Source organism: Geospiza fortis, unplaced genomic scaffold (assembly GCF_000277835.1).
Source record: "Geospiza fortis unplaced genomic scaffold, GeoFor_1.0 scaffold172, whole genome shotgun sequence".
NCBI classification, from domain to species: Eukaryota; Metazoa; Chordata; class Aves; order Passeriformes; family Thraupidae; genus Geospiza; species Geospiza fortis.
The window spans coordinates 8404708-8415432 of record NW_005054309.1 but is presented as its reverse complement, the minus strand read 5'-3'; the positions used below and the strand labels follow the sequence as shown (position 1 = coordinate 8415432).

At 41.9% G+C, this 10725-nt stretch overlaps 1 protein-coding gene across 4 annotated transcripts in view; it reads right to left on the bottom strand.

Annotated features, from left to right (window-relative positions):
• MECOM (MDS1 and EVI1 complex locus) overlaps positions 1-10408 on the bottom strand; it is a 180321-nt gene extending 169913 nt beyond the window's left edge. For all 4 annotated transcript variants that reach the window (XM_031055374.1, XM_031055376.1, XM_031055375.1 and 1 more), the window contains exon 1: positions 10065-10408. The gene's annotated coding sequence lies outside the window, so the exon portion shown is untranslated. The remainder of the gene's footprint in view (positions 1-10064) is intronic.
• Between the last annotated feature and the right edge of the window lie 317 nt (positions 10409-10725).

Here is a 10725-nt window from a genome sequence, read left to right as displayed (position 1 = left end):
CCTGCTGACTCCAAGGTTTTGGGACAATGTGGAGAACAGCAGCACCAGTTATGAGAGGAGGAGAACATGGAGAAGGATGTAAAGAGAAGTGCACAGCCCAGAGTCAGCGGGTAGATGAAAATGCAATTTGAGACCACAGATCTACAAACAAATAATAAAAAAGGCCTCTTCACACAGTCTTAACTGGGGGGAAATGGTAACATACTGTTCTCTGTGCAAGAGGGGAGGTGTGTTTCAAAGGCAAGGCACTGAGCTCACTGTTGCCCATCCTGGCCATCAACACCGTTTTGGCACAGAGGGTTTGGTAGGGTCATTTCTGGGTTTAGCATTAAAGACAGAAAAATTGTTTTCTCTCCTCTTTTTTGGCTGCTCATTTGTCTCCCTACACATGTACATATTCCAAACAGGAAGATGCCAAGTTAAGACTGGAAAGCAAAATCACTTTTCCTATATTCACATGCAAATTTTGCCTTATTTGAAGGTTATCACTAGATCAATACTTACAATTTACCTTTATAGAATATTTTCTGTAAATGTAGTAATGCTGAAGCTTTCCCATCCCCAAACTTCCATTTTCTCCTCCAGGAGAGCTTTACCTTTTTTTTGCACAAAATCAACATTTCTACCACAGTTTTTAAATACCTCGACCACAAACCTCTTTGAAAACATTAATACCCAGATTTATTTTTTAGTCAAACACCCGCATAACAAATAGCTACATTTTTGGAAAGCCCATTCGGCCACATGAGGCTGTTTCAAGAAGATAGAAGGGAGCTGAAGGTTCCTTTTGGAAACCCTGAGCAGCTCCAGGTCTCCAGCACAGCCCACTCTGTGCCTGTTGCCAATACACTTCATCAAGTTAAGACTAAGAACAACACTTTGGGAAACCCACTATACACCAGAGCCCCCTTACGCTATAGGCTTCACCTGATGAAATGTTATGCTTTTTGTGGGCTCTTTTACATCTTTCCACACTAAACACGAGGTCTGTGCTTTAAAAGGAAGGGCCACTTAACATTTGTATTTCTTTCCCAAATTAATGAGTATTGTATGCACCGAAGTTAGCGTGATCACAGAAAGTCAGGCAGGATTATGACAACCCCTGTCCTCACTCCTGTGCATGCCACCTACCATTCAGCCAGGAAACATGAGGGCTGTCATGACAATAAAGCTTCATATTAATCCTCTTTGGGATAGAAATACCCTATTAGCTAATTGCTGTTTCCTGGTTTTATTTCCAAATAAGTTTTTTTTATTATTATTATTTACCTGACGAACACATCCTAATATGCAGGCTCTAGCAAACAAAATATGGCTTTTTATTTTGTTTTTCAGTTCTTTACTAGACCAAACGCCCAGATTGCAATGCCATTGTTAAGCATCAAACCTCAGTGCGGTGTCCTCTGAAGAGCATGAGTTCCTCTGGGTTAATAAGCATCCTGCCATACCCAAACTCCTGTGTTCATTTGCTTCTGTTTAATGACGACCATCTCCCCCTGCCCACATGTATGCTCGTCTCTCCACTGCTTGTTGAGCCATCAAGACACACCTTTGTTTCATTTAGTATGCAATTTTCACCTCTGACCCAAGAAACTAGTCTTAGGCTTCCTGAACTTTATTGCCTGTTAATAGACTGCTGGCTCTCTTTTCAGCAGTCATAGAAATGGTGGAGAGACATTTAATTGAAAAGAGGGACAAAGCTAGAGCCTGAAAGGCAAAGTCAGTAGGGTTTAAACAAAAAAAAAAAAAATCCAGCAATATTATGTTTGAGGAGGTTTGGATATTCTTTACAAGTTCGTGGCTCTTCACACAAATAAGAAAGACATCATTGATTTAATTATCTTCCCGGGGAACAATGGTGTAATACCCTGAATGGTGCTAAATGATTGATCTGGTAATTCATCTTCTGCTAACAGCTATCTATGCATTTTGTTTCTCCCCAGTCCTCAGCCCGATGACATTAGCAGCAATGTCACGGAGCAGTGCTGGGCTTTCATAAAACACCCACAGATGCTCTTTCCTGCCAGTGTTTAGGGACACATGGTTATAATTTTGTCTGTATTTCTTTGTCGTAGATTACTTTTAACTACATCTGTTCAATTAAAACAGAAAAAAGAAAGACACAGCTAGAGCCCATCAGCTTTATATCAGAAGAAGCCTATTAATGAAATAGGGAGATTTAATTTTGTAAGTGTTCTGATGGGTGCGAGATGCCTTTATGTTTTTTCAGAAGTTCTGCTTGGTGAATAGTTAGGAAAGGACATTATTACAGCATAAGGATATTATTGTACACAGAGAGGCATTATTAAAAGTGATTTATTGTCCCATGTTAGGAAACTTATAGGAAAAGTCTGATAATATATTAAACTTGTTTATTATGGACTTCATATAATTTTTGAATAATGCTGCTTTTTCTTTTGACAAGAGCAATAAACTCTGCTGATATAGACATACGTTGATTATCCCAAGTCAACTGTGTTGCTTAAAGAAACATGCCCAAACAATCAGCTTCTGACAGCTGCATCTCTTGTTATTTACAATAGCCATCACAGTAATAACTCACCATTTCTATATTAATAAGGCAGTGAAATTTATTATGATGGTATTGAAAAGTTATTAAGTACTGCATCCCAAGTGACAAAGTACCACAGCACTGTCACTATCCAAAAGCAGTTGCCCATCCATCACAAAGCTTTCCAGATGGTCCTGCATCTTTATCGCTCCCAGGTTGGTGACATCACCTGTTCACCCACTCAAAATTGATGATGAAAGCAAACAGATCTATCTTACTTACATTTACCAAATCAATTTAATTTTACAGGCCGTGGCTTAGTGACATATTGACTGTTTTCCTTAATGGCATCTACTGTACTTAATGCAAAGAACTCATCTCTGAATCCTGGCTTGCATAATGTGGCATTTCATAATAAATTTTTTATAACGTATTTATTTAATGGGAAGAATTATGATTGTTTGTCAGTTCTATTAGATGCAATTATTATTCTCTTCAGTTTTATATTTTTTATTTTTCTTTCTGATGTTGTCTTTCTTAATGGCTAAATTCAATTTACCCATTTTGTCTTTTAAAGGGATATCTGGCATATCTCATTTATTTTTCTTTGAAATTTGATAATCTCAAATCTACTCCAATGGCAGCTTTTGTCTCTATTAATTGAATGCTCTTACCTGCTTGGACAGAATGTTACTGAACTCAAAAGCTACCTTGGTGGTGTTTAAATAAATAAAAATCTCTTTGCTCTGAAGAGAAAGGCAAATTCCTGAAACATCCTCTCAGTTCTGCTCTGAAGAAGGTAACAAAACTTCCTTCTCCCCTTCCTACTTCTAAGTCCACTTGACCCTTATGGTTTCACTCTGCTTCCCTCTGGAGTTAATGCTCCTCCTGATTAAATTAAAACCTCAGTGGCTTTGTGGGCAATACACACACAGACCTACAGAGAGGTTTCTGTGGCTTTAGACTCTGCCATGAAATGTGTGATTTCCTGCCCTCAAGGTCAAGGACACGGCGGAGCATCCACTGTGGCTGGAGAGAGTCAATTCCACACAGCCCATTCCGGGTTTCGTTGGGACAAAAGCTTTTGTGAGATTTTCCAGCTGTGCCACACCAACAGCTGCTCAGCCTCCTGCACTGGCTGAAAGCCTCTTCCTGAGGCTGTTGCCACGTTGACCTTGGGTTGGCTCAGAGCCTCACCAGCCCCCTGAGCATAGCCCCAGTGCCAGGGCTGGCTCAGGATGGGAGTGAGCAACACCTCCTTCCAAAAACCACTGCAGCCTCTCAGCTCCCTTGTGTGATATTGGTCTGAAGGTTTTCTGAGAGCAGCTCCCCTGGCCAGCTGAGGAGGGAGCTTTGGTGCTCCCTCCCAGCGAGCAGCAGCTTTCCCTGACCAAGGGAAGGTTGTGGTCTTTTCACAAAAAAACAAAGCACCACATCCCACCAACCTCATGCAAGACTCTACTTAATCATATTAATCAAAGAATTAGAGGGATTGAAAGGTGGAGAAGAAAGGAATAGTAAAGAAGAGCAACACGGACTAATGCTGAATGATCTCTCTTGTCCTCAGCATCTTCCACCCACACAGAAAAGCCCAAAGGACCAACAGCTCCCCTTTGCTGTCAATACATTTAATTCAAACTGAATGACAAGTCCACCTGCTCGTATCTTGCTATTCAAGGACCTAATATTTGCTCATTTGCAATTACAAACTGTATGCTCTCCAGGCAGGGAGCAAGCTGGTGATAAGCCCAGGGAGCTGGCTGGAGTGTGGTGCTGACATCCACTGTGAGGGCGAGGCTCTGCTCATGGAGCAGCATCTGCAGGGGCTCCTATTGCTGCAGCCGTGTCTGACTCGGGCACAGCCTCACCACAAGACCCAGATGCAAACAACAGAAGAATTCAGACTGGTAACGCTTGCAGCAATGTCCTTTTTGAGCACAGCTCTGGAGGGGCTGCCTGAAGCACCCTCAAGCACACTCACCCCAAGCAGGACACACGGCTGAACTCCGTCCCATGCGCACCGAACACCGCGTCCCTTACAGCGAGCTTAACACAGCAACTAAGCACGTGCTTAGCTCAAACACCTGGGTAATCCTGTTGATGATAAGCTCGTGCCTAAGTGCTTTATTGGACCCCAGCCAGAGTGCTCTATGCCTTGCAAAGCTGAGCTCCAAATGGGATAAAGCATCACCTATGCGCTGCAGACAAGGTAAGGATGTCACCCCCATCTGCAGCTGCCAGGAGTGGATGATCTGTTGATCTGGGGGAGAACACGCTCTGCAAGGCTACATTGGTCCTGTGTTGATCAAAAAGCAGCCCCACCTCCCACTATAAAACAAATCATTCCTTTTTAATTCCAAATAACAGAATAGCCCACATCCTTGTTCCTGGTTTTGCTTCAACAATAATTTTGCAAAAATCCCTGGAGACTCTATACTGCTGCAATCCATATGAAAGGAGAAAACCTAGGCAAGGAATCTGTATTATGCTTCCCTGCTTTCCACCCACCTGGCTGAGTGTGGTGCTGTTTTGCATGTTAATGCTGTTGAAAACAATTCAAGAAAAAGCCAAGATTTGGTCTGTAAAAGTCACAGACCAGTGGCGGTGTGAAAGTGTCAAACAGCAGCAGAAAATCAAGGGTCTTATTGTTTAACACTAAGACACACTCCATATCCCAAAGAAAAATATTCACAAGTGATGAAGTCTTTGTTCCTTCTATTTTTCTTTTTGAAAAAACCATTATCCACTGCTCTCTCCCAGAGTGATTTTCCTGACTACAAGGGAGTTATTTCCCTCAGCACTGTCACTGTTTATTAAGAATAGCTTAACTGGAGTTTTAAGATGTGAGAATTCCACGGGAAGTTATTTAGAAGACTTTTTCCTCTGTTTTTATTTAAAACAAAACAAACAAACAAAAAAAATGCTGCTTTCAGCATTCTGGCATAGATTTTTCCAAAGGAGGACCCAAAACCAGGGGCTAACATCTGTACATAGGAACTGGTTGGTAACTGCCACTGATTACAGTAGAAGTCTTTGGATGCTAAGAAAACCAAGCTATTGGTTTAGATGCTATAACCCAGATTTGCAAGCATATAGACTAGATTTCATCTCTAAAAGCCTATACTTTTTTTTAACATAGTATTTAATTTTCATAGCAATATATGGTACACCTAAACCCCAGAATCTTGAATAAATTTAATTTTTAAAACTGACAAAAGAAAGCAAAAGAGGGCAGAATTAAAGCTTCAGACTACGACTGTTCCAGTCCCTACAAAACAGTGGGAAGCTTGTACTCCAGAACAATTTTTAGGAAGCTGTGCAGTTTTCTCAGAGGACTCACATGAAAAATGTTAGAGGAGACATAAATAAATAGCCAAATGGCCTCCTAATTTCCATTTAGAAGTAATAGCATCAGCTCAAGCATACTCTACCAAATATGAGTTGTTTTTCAGCCTCCCTGGCATGACAGGAAAATATACTCTGCTCTATAAACAGATTATATGCTGCTTTATAAAGCTCTAAAATATTTTTTTTACTTCTGTGACAGGTTTGATTTATTAGAGTTTATTGCTCCTGGTTTTGCCCTCCTAGTAAAGAAATAAAAGTTTAGGATCAAAAGAGCTGTGAAGAATTTGTTCTTATGAATGAGACTTTGAGTTTGCTAGAGCAGCAAGAGACCTGAATTTGGATGTTGGCTGTCCTCTGGCCCAAGGTAGGTGCGCGTGCTTTGGCGACCTACTCAAAGCCTTGCTTTGAAACACTCTCCCACTTGTTTTTCATAGCAGGGCATGAACCACGATGAAATCACTAAATTTGTGTTCCCTCGCTTTTGTTAAAAAAAAAAAAATTACTGCCATCCCTTAAAAGCTTGTTTTCTTTGTTGATTAAGCAGCAGTCAATTTTCCCTTTTCAAACAAGCACCGAGCAACAGCCTCCCGACCCCCTTGGATACTCGGGCTGCCGGCAAATACTAAAACCCCAGTGACAAACTGCAAAAAAGCTCGACCTTTCCCCTTGTCCGGTGACCCCCTGTTCGATTTGTACTTTAGCTAACCAATACCTGATTAGATAATGCTCAACTCCGGCCCCACAAAATGAGATAAAATTCAAATTTATGGCTTTTCATTTAAACTGATCTACAGCACTCTAATCATGACCCAAGCGCGACTATATCACAACAAATTCTTTTTGTCCCAGAGTGTGTTTTATGGCTGAACTGTATAAATGGACACAATAGACATTGTTTTCTTGGACTTGCTCTGATAGAACTCTGTGTTGATCCCATAGGGAGTCTTGCTATAGGGGAATGTAGGAACAGGCTCCATGAAATTCCTCAGCTTGCTGCAGAAAATTTTTCTTTATCATCAACTGCCTGGCTGCAGAATTTAACAGCAGCAGTTCCCTCAGCTTCCACTTCTCTCCCAGGCTAATCCCAGTATCAACTCAGATGGATATCAGTCACAAAACTGGAAGTCAGAAGTATCCCACAGCTGGAAACACCCAAAACTATGACAAGCTTTTGCAAGCAGAAAAAAATGTCTTTTCCAAAAATATAGTTACAGCCCAAATTTCTATATATCTATAAACTCTTCTCTCCAAAGCGACTGTAGGGTTTTTGGTTAAAATTTTCTAGTATAAGATTTTAGACTACCTATACTAAACAGTTGCAAAACCAGAGCAAATGTTTCATAACAAAATGGATAGTATGTGCAGCATCAGAAAAGGCTGAGGAAGATGTCCATCTTTCCATACAAAACTGTTTAATGTTTGTTTTCCTCAAAAAAAAAATCTTTGAAAGCTAAACACCATTGTACATTCAGTGTTCCAGCTTAAATTCAGATTAAAGGATGGATTTTTTTAATAACTTAATCACCCTCTCTGCAGTCACAGGAGAACCTACTCAACAGGTAAGTACACAAACAGTAGCAATGGTGCAACCTCACCTTGCATTTTTTGGAGCACTGCAGACAAGAAGTGAAGGAATGAGTATGCCTGGACACAGCAAAAAGCTTTTTTTGGTCTGTGGGAGCAGGAGCAACATGAGCAGGTTGGGACGTCCCTCCTTCTGAAGTCACCAGCTAGCTGGCTTCTACAGCACCATGAACTACCCCAGGAATTACAGGTAATCAAACATGAGAGAGTATTGTGTCACAATCAATACAATTCACTCATCAAACAAGCGGAAAGATTTTAAAACCTCTCATGCTGCAAAATTACTTAAAACCCACACCCAGCACCACACAGAAACTTTGGTTCTATACTTCCTTCATTTAAGATTGAAACTAAATTTCACCTTGATTATCAGCAACAGCAGAATGAATTCTCATTTGTTAACTGGTTTGATGGCACCTGGTTGAACATACTCCTTGTTTCCCAAAAGTGCCCATTTAAGCAGAAAACAACAGCACCAGAAAAGCTTAAAGATCATGCTTAAATCCCAGTAATGATAGTTTTCCTCCCCATCCCACACTGCCTTTAGCACTGCCTGAGCCCACACACCAGTATCAGCCTCCTTCCCTCTTTAATATCCAAAGCACAAGCCCCAGGAAGTGGTGGATTACTGAGGAGTGTGATGATGAGCATCTGGGGTGGAATCTGAGCATCACTGAAGTCCTCTCCAGCACTACCAGGATCCCCCACATCCCTCCTCTAGCCTCAGCCATCACTCTGTGCCATTTTGCTCACTGTGTAAACTCTGCAAACCAGAATTTCTTTGTCTCTCTTCAGCTATAGTAAATGAATTTAACCCACTTGTTGGAAAAAATATTCAGTTTCAAGTTCCTCTAAGCACCACAGAATACTTCTGGGTGAGTGACCAAATGGCAGAGGGACTTGACTGTTGATTTTGTGTGATTTTGCTCCAACACTTTTCAATAGCTTGCCCCAGCTGTCCCAAATAAATAACACTATTCAAATGGCACGAGTCCTGCAGCTTGAAAGGGATTCAGGCTTCCAGCTGGGCTTCCAGCACTATCAAGATATTCATTTCTTGTCTGAATATCACAGACCCCAAAATCTGAAATATTCCAAGCAGGAAAACCAGTCTCTAATATTGAAGCATATTGCCAGCATCTAAGGGTGTGAAAAGCTAGATGGATTTCCCTCAGTCTTAGTGGGATTATCCTGTCCTACAGCACTTGAGTGTCCAGTCTAAAATGCCTTAATTTTGGAAAAATGTTAAACCTGCAAGTACAGCCATGTATCAACAGTTTTGCTTTAATTTCTGTTATCAATACTTGAGCTTAATTGTGGTGTGGCTAAAGGTCAGATTTTATGGTTTCCTGGTGCCTTTTTCAAATAATAAAGATTTCTCACTAGCAATTATATTGCATCACAGTCTGTTAACTCAGTAGAGTGCTGCCAAGTCTATGATTTCTCCTGACACTATTCTGTCACATTGTCACAGGTCTCACAAGAGTTTAAACAGCTGGATGGAAAGTTTGTCATGAACTCCCTGAGTGTTTATGGATAGCTAAGAGCAAATCAAGCTTCCATTTTCCACCCTATCTGCAAGGCTCTGCTCCACAAGGAAGCTCCATTTTTCCTGGGAAAATGAACTCCCATCTCTCCAGAGGTCAGGCGTGCCCCTGGAGAGCCACACAAACCCTGCACAGCTCCCCTTATCAGAAAGCAAAGGAAACGTACAGATGGAAAGCAGAGATTGTGCTCTGTTCCTACAGCACATTGTTAAAACCATGAATAAAACCATGCAGGAACATTTGTTACATCATAACACAACAGCAGCACCACTTGATGTTTGAATCCCTGACCTGACCGTGGACCAGGAGCTCAGACAGATCCTCAGTGATACCACAGTGAGGAAAATGCTGCCCCTGAAGGCAGGGAAAGCAAGATCCAACACCTGTACTCACCAAAGGAGTCCATGGGCTCCTTCAGGGAAAGGATTTCCCAAAGCATCTGCAGAAGTAGCACGAACCACACGGTTCCCATGTGCACTGGGTATGGCACTAGCATCCAAACCTCCTTCATCAAATGAGTGGCAGAATTCCCATTAAGTAAAATGGAAGCAGGATCAACCCCCCAGCTTTTGAAGCCCCCTAGTAGCACAAAGTTGTTCAATAGCAAGTCTAGCCACACATCACTAGATTTAAGGGCTATTTTAATCATTGTTGACATAAAGTGGCGATTCAGAACCCTGAAACAGCACCCAGTTCCATTTCAAACCTATAATGCAGTGATTTTGCAAATCCCTCACCCAGAGACATAAGACAGGACTACCCAAGACCTGATTAAAAACGGTATAGAAATGTTCCAACAACACTTTTTCCTCACTTTCCTCAAAAGGAGCATCATCTGCCAATATCTACCCAGGCAGATTTCATGCATGAAGAGCAATATTAATTTCTGACTTCTTGCTTTTTCAATTTTACACTCATCTCCATCCAGAAAACCCCGAAAGGCCGTGAAACTGTGCACATAAATATGCTTTGGCTGCTACAGGATAAGACTCAAATTCTGAAAATATTTCTGTGTTTATAGATAGACACACAATAACTCAACAGACCAAAAGAATGTACAGAAAAAATCTTACCTCCCAGCCGTAACTAGGATCTTTCAGGTGTGGCCGCTGCTCTCCTACGAAAGGGCCAAATTTTTCCCCTGCTTCAATCTTCCTTTTGGTCCATATCCCTAATCCTGCTCCAGGAATGTTGGATTCTCTCAGCTCGAACTCTGAAGGAATGGGAATGTCATCAGGAATGTATATTGGAGCCTTGTAAGGAGAGCTCTCCTTGGGTGTGAAAGCTTCGCTGGAGGTCGCTGGAGAAGATGGCTCTTGGATGCTGATGGATGTTGGACACTGGACATTTGCAGCCTCTCCATCAGCTTCTGGCACCTCCCCTAAGGGAAGCTCTGGAAAGCTCTCATACAAACATTCATCACCTAGAAAAGAAAGACAAACAGTAGGCTTTGAAACACCCTGACAGTTTTTGCACGTGAAACCCTTTCAGCCTGCACGTGGAATGGAAGGGACAGCTTGGGAGACGTCACCAGTCACTGATCCTGCAGCGGAGCCTCACCTGGGATGGAGCTGAGCCTTTTCTCTAGTGTAGGCCTGGGGCTAACACAGTGTTTCTGAATAATCCTGACATTAAAAGTGGTGTGCACCACTGAGCACAGGCGAGGGAATTGCACACAGATGTAAAGGCAGGCACACCCCATTGTCCAGTCGGCTCTGGATGCAGCACTGCACC